The sequence below is a fragment of the Carcharhinus amblyrhynchos genome, chromosome 27 (assembly GCF_965287045.1).
Source record: "Carcharhinus amblyrhynchos chromosome 27, sCarAmb.v2.hapA, whole genome shotgun sequence".
NCBI lineage: Eukaryota > Metazoa > Chordata > Chondrichthyes > Carcharhiniformes > Carcharhinidae > Carcharhinus > Carcharhinus amblyrhynchos.
Window position 1 is genome coordinate 31886655 of NC_137350.1, and position 12706 is coordinate 31899360.

Sequence of the window (12706 nt, forward strand, 5' to 3'; positions counted from 1 at the left end):
AAAAGTAGGGAGGTCTTGCTGCGGCTGTATAGGGCATTGGTGAGGTCGCAGCTGGAGTACTGTGTGCAGTTTTGGTCGCCGCACTTACGCAAGGATATTTTGGCCTTGGAGGGAGTGCAGAGGAGGTTTACTAGGCTGATACCGGAGTTGAGGGGGTTGAGCTATGAGGAGAGACTGAATAAACTAGGCTTGTACTCGTTAGAGTTTAGAAGAATGAGGGGAGATCTCATTGAGACGTATAAGATGATGAATGGGATGGATAGGATAGAGGTGGAGAGGCTCTTCCCGCTCAGAAAGGACAGTAGGACTAGGGGGCACAGCCTCAAGATAAAGGGGGTGCGGTTTAGAACGGAGTTGAGGAGGAACTTCTTCACTCAAAGGGTGGTGAATCTCTGGAATTCTCTGCCCGTTGAAGTGGTGGAGCTGCCTCGCTAAATATTTTTAAGACACGGGTTGATGGGTTTTTGGTAGGCAAGGGGATTAAGGGTTATGGGGAGAGGGCGGGAATGTGGAACTGAGCCACAACAGATCAGCCATGATCTTATTGAATGGCGGGGCAGGCTCGAAGGGCTGGATGGCCTACTCCTGCTCCTATTTCTTATGTTCTTATGTTAAAAGCCAGTATTGTAAACTACCATCTGTGTAACCATGTCCCACTAATACAAACAGGTAAGATTTGCAAAGTCTACAAAATAACAGTCACATTTAACTTTCTCCCTTCAGGTACAAAATGCATTCAGCTTTTCCCTACTTCAAAGGGAATGGTCTTTTCAGTGTGGCATTTGGCAAGGGATGAATGTTGGCCAGGGGAAGCCTCCTTTTCCCTGAACACAGTTTGAAGTGCTTTAAGCTGCTTTGTCATGCACGACAAACCACTATATAAATGCAAGGGTTCTTGCAGCGGTTCTGAAATAATAACTCCGGAAAAATAAAGTTTAAAGTCTACTTATTAGTGTCACAAGCAGGCTTACCATAATACTGCAATAAAGGTACTGTGAAGATCATTTGGTGGATTATAATCCCATGATTGCTGATACAACAAAGGAAAATTAGTGCAATTAAGAATGATAAAACCAACATTCTCTGAATTTCTGTGGGGATTTACAATGATGCAGTAGAAAATGACAGTCACAACACTAACATTCATGACTTCTCCTTTTCTGATTTATTCAAATGAAAAGGGGAATAAAAGCAATCTTTCAGTTTGGGAAGATGGATTGAGGAGAAAATTGTTTCTGAGGAATCAGATTCCTTGATGACACAAACAGCTGACCTTTCTATTTACAAATTTTAGGTTCTTTAGAAAGATTGGAATTTTCTGTTAAGCACAACAGAATTTACTTTCACTTTTATCCACAATGTAGGCTCATGGGGTGATACATGGCATCAAGACAGTGCCTGTCATTGCCCAAGTGCCAATTCCTGGCAGACTGATGGTCTGAAGGAACACCGGACGGGAGCCGGACGCGTCCTTTGTACAGCTGGGAAAACAATCTTGGCTGGAAATATCTTGGAGAAAGGAAGTGGAAAATATACTGGATAATTGAATGAGAGGGCAGCACAGTGGGACAGTGGTTAGCACTGTTACTTCACAGCGTCAGGAACCCGGATTCAATTCCCGGTTGTGTGGAGACTGCACCTTCTCCCTGTGTCTGCATGGGTTGCCTCCAGGTTCTCCGGTTTCCTTCCTAAGTCCAGCGATATGCAGGTTGGACGGATTGGCCATGCTAAATTCTCACTGAGTCCCTGAGATTCCCAATTTCTAGTTCACTTTCAGTGGTTGGTTGGCACATAGTAGATCACGCAATAAGAATCTGGTCATTTGACATTCTATCTGAACAGGATACACATTGAAGCTCTGTGAAACTACACTTCAATGCACAATAACAACACTGTCACTCTCCAACATCCATTTGCAAAGTCACACACACCCCAGATGCACTTTGCCACCCTCACTGTGAATGCAACGTGTGTTCTAATCAAATGATAATTGCACGTAAGAAGAAATAAAATAAAAATTACCAATATGACAAGATACAAGTCCCTACAATCCCCCCTCCCCCCCACCCCTTCCCATACATTCCCCCTATCCTGTATCTGATCGTTATGTCCAGGAGATGTGTGTTGACGTCTAGGTTGACCAGTTCCCCAGGGTAACAGGTAATAAATAGTTAATTGGTCTATTACTGTGCCAACCAAATATTCTTGGATGCATTTGGTTGGTTGGTTTCTGGGGTCATGCTAATAAAAACACAACATAAGAAAAGGATCAAGAGTCAACCATTCAGCCCTTCAAGGCTGCTCTGCTGTTCCATAAGATCAAGGTGACACAGTGTTTAGCACTGTTGCCTCACAGCATGAGGGACCTGGATTTGATTCCCAGCTTGGGTCACTGTCTGTGTGGAGTTTGCATGTTCTCCCCATGTCTGCATGGATTTCCTCCAGGTGCTCCAGTTTCTTCCCACAGTCTGAAAGACGTGCTGGTTAGGTGGATTGGAGATGCTAAATTCTCCCTCAGTGTACGCAAACAGGTACCAAAGTGTGACGATTAGGGGATTTTCACAGTAACTTCACTGCAGTGTTAATATAAGCCTACTTGTGACGAGTAAATAAATAAACTTGATGATGGTTAATCTTCTACATTAAACTCCAACTTCCCACACTATCCCCATATTTCTTGATTCCTTTAGTATCCAAAAATCTATTGGTCTCAGTCTTTTATTTACTCAGTGACTGAGTGTCCACGGCTCTCCCGGGTAGAGATTCACAACTCTCTCAGTGAGAGTATTTCTCCTCAATCTGACCCTCCCTGAAATAATGGCCTTGAGTTCTTAGTTCTCCTCTCGCTGGGAAAAGAGCCTCTTATGTTTGTGAAACTGTATAAAAACGAACCTGTATAAAAGCACCCTGGACATTCTCTCTTCCACCTGATTCCATTGGGAATAGGATACAAAAGTCTAAGGTCATGTACCAACCCACTCAAGAAAAATTTCTTCCCTGCTGCTGTCAGACTTTTGAATGGACTTACCTTGCATTAAGTTGATCTTTCTGTACACCCTAGCTATGACTGTAACACCACATTCTGCACTCTCTCGTTTCCTTTTCTATGAACAGTATGCTTTATTTGTGTAGCGTGCAAGAAACAATATTTTTTACTGTGTTTTAACACATGTGACAATATAAATCAAATCAAATCAAAAACATTTGTGTTCTCGCTCAGGCCAACATCCCCAGCGTCAAAGCATTAACCATGCTCAGAAAGATCTGGATGGCTGTGTCATTGACATGCCTGACATGAGACTCTGTCTACTTGGAGCTTCGACATGGCAAGTGAATCTCAGGGGAGCAGAGGAAGTGTTTCAAGGACACCCTCAAAGCCTCCTTGGAAGAATATCCCCACTGACACCCTGCGAATCCCTCACCCAAAACCACCGGAATTGGAGGAAAAGCATCTGGAAGGGTGCTGAATATCGCAAGTTTCGTCGCCGGGGTCCAAGCTGAAACCAGGCGTTGACAGTGAAAGGAGCGCGTGCCAACCCGGGCACCCCACCCACCCACTCCTCCAACCACCATCCACCCCACCTGTGTCAGAGATGGTAGGTCATGCACTTCAATCACCTGAGAACTCAACTTTAACGTGGAAGCGACTCATCCTCGTCTCCAAGAAGATGGATCTCTTCCATCTCTACATCTCTCTGAGATACCTGCACTCCCCTGATTCCAGCCTCTTGTACATTCCCAATTATAATTGCTCCACTGTCAACCATCACACTTACAACTGCCGTAGTTGTCAGCTCTAGAATTCCTTCCCTCCAAGTGACCAAATATCTCCATTTGTTACTCCTCTGTTTTAAAATGCTCCATTGAATTAGCACCATACACGTTTCACTACGTTAAAGGCAGTGTATATATAAGCTATTATTGGTTTGCCACCTCTACATTGACCATTGCAGGTGCCTCAAGGTTTGCGAGTCTTGGAAAGCCACATTAATGAGTTGACAGTGGACTGACAATGGCCTGGCAATGCCCCCTGGCACTGCCCTTTGGCACAAGTTATCGCTACCAGGTTGGCAGCACACACATTCTCCCTGTATCTGCGTGGGTTTCCTCCTGGTACTCTGGTTTCCTCTCACAGTCCAAAGATGTGCAGGTTAGGTTGATTGATCATGGTAAATTGTCCCGTAGTGTTAGGGGGATTAGCAGGGTAAATAAATGGAGTTACGGGGATAGGGGGGATTGTTGTTGGTGCAGGCTCGATGAGCTAAATGGCCTCCTTTTGCACGGTGTGGATGCTACTTCTAATTTTATAAAGGACAACATGGTATCTGCAGCCTCTCTGACTCCTACATTGCACCGCATCTCCAGACTGATCATACATGGCAGGGTCTCTCTTTTAGGAGCGTCTGCTCAAATAAAGATCAGATAGAGGCGTGCCTATGGGTGTGCAAAAGCTCTGCATAGCCTTCCTGACAGGTCAAAGACCTACTTTTCCAGGGTTAAATGAGTTGAGAGTTCTAACAAACCACTCCCCCCCCCCCCCCCCCCCCCCCCCCGACCTCCCCAACTCCCGACGCTTGCTGGCCTGTTGGCTTTGTGCTGCTGTACATGAAACTGAACAGAAGGTCACGTAACAAAGCCTGGGTGACATCTGAGGAAATTCCCTTCTTGTTCCCCACCAGCACGCACATGCCACAAGTGTAGTTGCATTGGAGGCAGTTCAGAGGGTGTTTGCTAGATTGATTCCAGAGATGAGGGGTTTGTCTAATGAAGGGAGATTGAGCAGTTTGGGCCAATACTCTCTGGAGTTCAGAAGAACGAGGGGGGATGTAATTGAGGTGTATAAGATGTTAAAGGAGATTGACTAAGTAGACATGGAAAGAATGTTTCCTCTTGTGGGGCAATCTGGAACAGAAGGTTTTCAGATAAGAGGTGGTAAATTTAAAACAGAGCTAAGGAGAAAGGGGAGAAGATTCCCAAGTCTGAAAACACGTGCCAACTGACTCAAGAACAGCTCCTTGCCTGCTGCCATCAGATTTTTGAATGGATCTACCATATACTAAGCTGATCTTTCTCTACACCCCATCTGTAACTGCAACATTATATCCTGCATCCTCTCCTTTCCTTCTCCCTGCTGTGCTCTATGAACGATATGCTTTGTCTGTACAGTGCACAAGAAACAATACTTCTTACTGTTACATAATACAAACGACAATAATAAATCAAATCAAAGCAAAAGATTGACAACTATTTTTTTCAAAGGGTAGTGAATCTGTGGAATTTGCTGTCCCAGAGTCTGATGGATATCGGGGACATTGAATAAATTTAAGGAGGAGACAGGCAGATTTTTAATTAGTAATGGGTTAAAGAATTACGATGAATGGGCAGGGAAATGGAGTAATTTATCTTTTATTAGTGTCACAAGTAAGCTTACATTAACACTACAATGAAGTTACAGTGAAAATCCCCTAGTTGCCACACACCAGCGCCTGTTCGGGTACACTGAGGGAGAATTTAGCATGGCTGATGCATCTAACCAGCACGTCTTTTGGACCTAGGAAGAAACCGGAGCACCCGGAGGAAACGCACGCAGACGTGGGGATTACGTGCAGGCTCCACACGGACGGTGACCCGAGCCGGGTATCGAGCCCAGGTCCCTGGTGCTGTGAGGCGGCAGGGCTAACCACTGTGCCGCCTGCATCGAGACCAAAACGAGATCAGCCATGATTGTATTGAATGACGGAGGAGGCTCAAGGGGCTGAATTGCCCACTCCTGCTCTTAGTTCTTATGTTCTTATGTAAAATGGGGTCAGAACAGTTGGGTAGTTTGCCTTTAACCAGAGAAATGTGGTGGGTTAGATGTCTGGGCATGAGCGGTAGGTTAGCAAAACCACTTAGTCTGTCTCCTCACAGTGAAACTGGTCGTCACTGAAAGCCACTGTGTTTCCCTGCCCCTGCGGTGTGTGGACTCCCCCAAGATTGTCTGACTCACTTCTTCAAGTGCTGTTTTGTTCCTTCATTTTAATTTAACTTCCAGCGAATTTGGGTTAAGTGAGATGAGAGAGCAGTGGGGGCGACCTTCAGCCCACGCTTGCCGTCCATGCAAATGATGGCGGGAGCCGGAGAAGTCACAGTACTCAGCTTTGGATTTTCCCTGCCCTTCACTGGCATCGTCATCAGTTTAATGTCCAGGGTGAGCCCGAGCCTGCTTTACACAAATTTAAATATACTTTAACATAATGATTTAATTTGATTTGATTTATTATTGTCACATGTATTGATATACAGTGAAAAGTATTGTTTCTTGCGCGCTATACAGACAAAGCATGCTGCTCATAGAGAAGGAAAGGAGAGAGTGCAGAATGTAGTGTTACAGTCATAGCTAGGGGGTAGAGAAAGATCAACTTAATGCAAGGTAACCCCATTCAAAACCCTGATGGCAGCCGGGAAGAAGTTGTTCTTTTGTCAGTTGGTACCTGACCTCAGACTCTTGTATCTTTTTCCCGATGGGGGAAGGTGGAAGGGAGACTGTCCAGGATGCGTGGGGTTCTTAATTATGCTAGTTGCTTTTCCTGAGGCAGAGGGAAGTATAGACAGAGTCAATGCATGGGAGGCTGGTTTGTGTGATGGATTGGGCTACATTCACAACTCTTTGTCGTGTCTTGCAGCCTTGGGCAGAGCAGGAGCCCATACTGAGCTGTGATACAACCAGAAAGAATGCTTTCCATGGTGCATCTGTAAAAATTGGTGAGAGTCGTAGTGGACTTTTGTTTTACTCATTCGTGGGACATGGGTGTCGCTGGCTGGGCCAGCATTTATTGTCCATCCTTAGTTGCCCTTGAGAAGGTGATGGTGAGCTGCCTTCTTGAATCGCTGAGGTCCATGTGCTGTGGGTTGACCCACAATGCCATTAGGGAGGGAATTCCAGCGTTTTGACCCAGCGACTGCGAAGGAATGGTGATATATTTCCCAGTCAGGATGGTGAGTGACTTGGAGGGGAACTTGCAGGTGGTGGTGTTCCCATTTACCTGCTGCCCTTGTCCTTCCAGATGGAAGTGGTCATGAGCTTGGAAGGTGCTGTATAAGGATCTTCCTTAGACAGCACCTTCCAAATGACATGCCAAGTTTCCCGAATCTTCTGAGAAAGTAGAGGAGTTGGTGGGCTTTCTTAACCATACTGTCAGCATGGGGGGACCAGGACAGATCCTGCCCCCCCTTGCCAGATATTGACCCCTTCCTCCTTCTGCCCATTGAATATTGACACCACATTGGCACAGATTACAGCAGGTCCCCCAGCCGTGAACCTGTCATGGAGGGCCCATCGGGGGCGCAAAGGTAAGTACAGCTCCCAAGGGAGAGCGTCATGGTTAGACAGGGGCCTGGCAATGCCCCCTGGCACTGTCCTTTGGTACTATCAGATTGACACTGCGCACAGTCTCCCCGTGTCTGTGTGGGTTTCCGCTGGGTGTTCCTCCCACTGTCCAAAGATGTGTGGATTAGGTTGATTAGCCATGCTAAATTGCCCCTTAGTATCAGGAGGATTAGCAGGGTAAATATGTGGAATTATGGGATAGGGTGGGATTGTGGTTGGTGATGGCTCGATGGGCTGAATGGCCTCCTGCACTGTAGGGATTCTACTTCTAATGTCAGAGAAATAGGAAAAAAGTGAGAGATGCTGCCACCTAGTGTTTGCTGCAGTAACTTCAATTTTAAAAAGTGCAGGTTGAACATAAAACCCACATTGCAACACACATTCTTCAACTCACTCCACTGTTAGCTGTAATAGTGTAAAACGTCATCATAAATACACTTTATTTTACCTAAACAACTGAAAGATGTAAGGCAAACTCTTGTCTCCTTACCCTCCACCCTTCCTAGATACAGAATGTTACAACCCAACATCTATGTTGTGACAAAGGACACAAACCATAATGTCAATCTAACTTCTCTCTTTCCAGGTATAGACTGGCCTGCTATGAACTTCCAGGATTTTCAGTCTTTCTTTAAGATTCGTTTCCTTCACCAGAAATCCATCCGGTGTTGTGCATTGTGTTTTTGATATTTCCCTCAGAGCCAACCTTAAGTGCGCACAAAGCTTATCCCCTTCTAAGAACTTAATCAGCATTGCCCATTGTAACACAGCACAGAAGGAGGCCATTTGGCCCATCTTGTCCATGCCAGCCCAAGGAAACCTAGTTGCCCTTTCTAATCCCACCTTCCTGCGCATGCCAACTGGAAGATGGGGAACCAATGTCCTAGTGGTATTTTTGCTAGATTATTATCTGGAAACTCAGCTAATATTCTGGGGTCCTGCATTCGAATCCCACCACAGCAGATGGTGGAATGTGAATTCAATAAAAATATCTGGAATTAGGAATCTACAGATGACCATTAAACCATTGTCGTTTGTTGGAAAAAACCCATCTGGTTCACTTATGTCCTTTAGGGAAGGAAATCTGCCTTCCTTATGTGGTCTGGCCTACATGTGACTCCAGAGCAACAGCAATGTGGTTGACTCTCAACTGCCCTCCAAGGGCAACTAGGGATAGGCAATGAACACTGGGGAGCCAGCGATATCCATCTCCCGTGAACAAATAAAAAAAATTATTAAAGATATTTTGGTGTAACTAAGAGAAGCCAGGGTGACTGTAGGATTTTTTTCTGGGGGGGGTGGTGGTTTCCAGTCCGGTTACTCACCTTCCACTTACTGCCCTGATATTGTCTGATGTGTCCCCACCCACTGAACACCCCGGGACAGTGTGAGGTGTGATTTTGTGGTCGTCAGCCTGGCTATTGGCGTTGTAAGCATGTTGAAACAGAAGGTGGAGTTGACAAAGGGCAAAAAGATGAAAGCAAGAAGTTCAACTAAAATTGAAACTGTCACGGAGAGCTACAAAACCACCGCATTGGACAGGAGGGAGAAGATTTGATCAGAATATGTCTGGGAGATGGATAATAAGCAGGAAGAACTTAATGGCAAGATAGGGTTAGAGCGGTTACACCAAGATGAAGCATTTTTAAGGAGCATGAACATTGGCTGATTTACAATCTTGATAGAGTAGGTTGTGACCTAGTGGTAATGTCACTGAGCTAATAATCCAGAGACTCAGGGACCCAGTTCCGAGTCCCACCATGGCTGATGGTGAATTTTGAATTCAATTGAAAAAGATCTGGAAGTTTAATGATAACGATGAAACCATGGTCAATTGTTGCAAAAACCCAATTGGTTCACTATTGCTCTTTAGGGAAGGAAATCTGCTATCCTTACCCAGTCTGGCCTACATGTAACTCCAGAGCCACAGCAATGTGGCTGACTCTTCAAAATGGCCTTGCAACTCAAGGACAATTAGGAATAGACAGTAAATTCCAGACCAGCCAGCGATACTCACGTCCAATGAATGAATTAAAAAATATATAAGAACTGGCCATTATGTTATTGCCCAATCATGTGGGGAGGTCTTGTGGCAGAGTGTGCAGCGTTCCTACCTCTGAGCCAGAAGCTCTTTGAGTCTCAGCCTAGGCATTGATGTCCAAAGAAGATGTCAACTTGTCAATCCTTCCAATGCATGCCAATGGCGAGCGGTAAGAGCGGGAGAGATCCCCTGTCAACCATGTGATGGAGAGAACATTGAAGCCTCTACCATCATTGTCCACAGCTCCAGACTACAACATGCTCAGAAGAGGTGCAGGTTGACACTGTAACCCAGACTCCCTGAGTGAACCGTAACATGTTACCACCATCGTGCTATTGTCCAACTGCATGACACATATTTCTTTATCATTCATGGGTGGCATGATGGCACTGTGGTTAGCTCTGCTGCCTCACAGCGCGAGCGACCCAGGTTCAATTCTGGCCTCAGATGACTGTCTGTGTGGAGTTTGCACATTCTCCCCGTGTCTGCATGGGTTTCCTCCGTATGCTCCAGTTTCCTCCCACAGTCCAAAGATGGGCAGGTTAAGTTGATTGGTCATGCTACGTTGCCCCTTAGCATCAGGGGGATTAGTAAGGTAAATATGTGGGGTTATGGGGATAGGACCTGGGTGGGACTGTTGTCAGTGCAAACCTGATGGGCTGAATGGTCTCTTTTGGCACTGTATGATTCTATGGGATATGATCATTGCTGACAAGGATCCTTCATTGCCTTTGAAAAGGTCCAAGGCATTTATTGGTGGACTGTAACCCACACCGCCATCTAGGGCCCACTGAAATTATAAGTTTAATGAGTACTCAGAGGTGGCACTGAGAGAGATATTAAAAATAAATAACACAACACTGGAGATAGTTTTGACCGTTTAAGACCAAGGAAAATATCATGTTCAATTTTGGTCTATGGTGAGAAGGCTGATTTTAAACAAAGAATGAGAATGTTGGAGATCCTCAGCAGGTCAGTCTACTTTGGACAAGGACATGAACCATCATCATAGCAAAGGGATCGATTCATTAAAGAACTTGGAAGCTCCAAACATGCAATTTTATTTTATACTCATTTGTGAGACATGGGTGCCACTGGCTGGCCAGTATTTATTGCCCATCCCTAGTTGCCCATGAGAAGGTGGTGGTGAGCTGCCTTCTTGAATCACTATAGTCCACTTGCTGTAGGTTGGCACACAATGCCGCTGGGGAGGGAATTCCAGGATTTTGACCCAAGCGAAGGAACGGTAATATATTTCCAAGTCAGGGCAGTGAGTGGCTTAGAGGGGAACTTGTGGTGGTGGTGTTCTCATGTATCTGCTGCCTCTATGTCCTTCCCAGATGAAAGTGGCCATGAATTTGGAAGGTGCTGAGTAAGGATCTTTGGTGAATTTCTGCAGTGCATCTTGTAGATAGTTCTGCTGCTACTGAGCGTTGGTGTTGGAGGGAATGGATGTTTGTAGATGTTGTACCAATCAAGTGGGTTGCTTTGTCCCGGATGGTGTCAAGCTTCTTGAGTATTGTTGGAGCTGCACCCATCCGGGCAAGTGGGGAATATTCCATCACACTCCTGACTTGTGTCTTGCAGATGGTGGACAGGCTCTGGGAAGTCAGGAGGTGCAGGCAACAAAAGAAATGAATTCTGTGATCGGGGGCGTACAGTACAAACCCGAGAAAGTCTTCATCGGTTTGTACAATTCTATATTGGGAAAACACTCCCTTACTCAGGAAGACATTCAGCTTTACAATGCAGTGAAGAGGGGAGCCACTGCACTTGTGGAGATGTGAAAATACTGGAGAAATATGGGCATCCCATTCTTGAACAGAAATATCTGGGAAGCGACTTCACAGAGACATCAAGGGTATAAACAGAGCGGAAATAAAATCTAAGAATTAGATTGAACTTTCAGAGGCATGGGTTCAAAATAACAATTGGCACATGTGGAATTAATACCAGGAGACCCTCTCTAAAAACTGCTCAATAATTGAAATAGACTCTTGGTTGAAGGTTGTAGAAGGAAAAGTCTTGGAATCATTTTAGAATCAATTGGATTCTGTTTTAAATTGACCTTCATAGAATAATGTGTAGAACCAGAGAATCCCTACCGTGCAAAAGAAGGCCATTTGACCAATCTCTGCCCCCCACCCTATCCCTGTACTCCTGTGCAGTTTACCATGGCTAATCCACTTAATCTACACATCTTCGGACACTAAGGGGCAATTTAGCATTTAGTCCATCATGTCCATGCAGAACTTCTCCGCCATTCTGGATGGTTAAGCTGGATGAATTCTCTCATATGTAATTATGTAGTGCCCATGTCTTGTGGGTGAAGTAGGTTTGACGGGTTCAATGGCCTTTCCTTGTCCCATCCTCTCTGAGACTTGCTGAGTGGATGGTGGCAACTGACTGCAGCACTCTTCAGTTAATGGCATCACCTACTGGCCAAGTAGGGAAGTGCAGGCCTCGTGGTATTATCGCTGGACTATTAATCCAGAAAATCAGCTAATGTTCTGGAGACCCGGATTCAAATCCCGCCATGGCAGATGATGAAATTTGAATTCAATAAAAAATATCTGGAATTAAAAATTTACTGATGACCATGAAACCATTGTCAATTGTCAGAAAAACGCATCTGCTTCACTAATGCTCTTTAGGGAAGGAAATCTGCTCTCCTTACCTGGTCTGGCCTACATATGACTCCAGAGCCACAGCAATGTGGTTGACTCTCAACTATCCTCCAAGGGCAACTAGGGATGGGCAATAAATGCTGGCCAGCCAGCAACACTCACATCTCATGAATGAATAGAAAAGAGTAACAGAATGGGTGCAGAGGGGGATGCAGAATCAGATTTCTCTGGTCTAATGTCTTTTGCATTCCTCTTCTGAACTAATAAATGGCTGATCTCTCAATAGCTTTGTCTTGCCTGCTCTGGAATTGAGCCTTTCAACCCAAAAGATTTGGAGTCTGTGCTGAGTCAGACAAGCTGGACCAAGAACAGCTATGGAGCTGCGACAATTGACCTCAGTACTCCTGTTCAAAGGAGTGGTACAATCTGCAAGGAATTCCATTCCCAACATTTCTACTCAGTGACCCCAGCTGGAAAGAGTGCATGTTGGACTACAGGCACGGTGGCACAGTGGTTAGCGTTGTTGCCTCGCAGTGCTAGGGAATGGTGTTCGTATTCCTATCTTGGGTGACTACCTGTGTAAAGTCTGCACGTTCTCCCCATGTCTGTGTGGGTTTCCTCCGGGTGCTCTGGATTCCTCCCACTGTCCGAAAGGTGTACTGGTTAGGT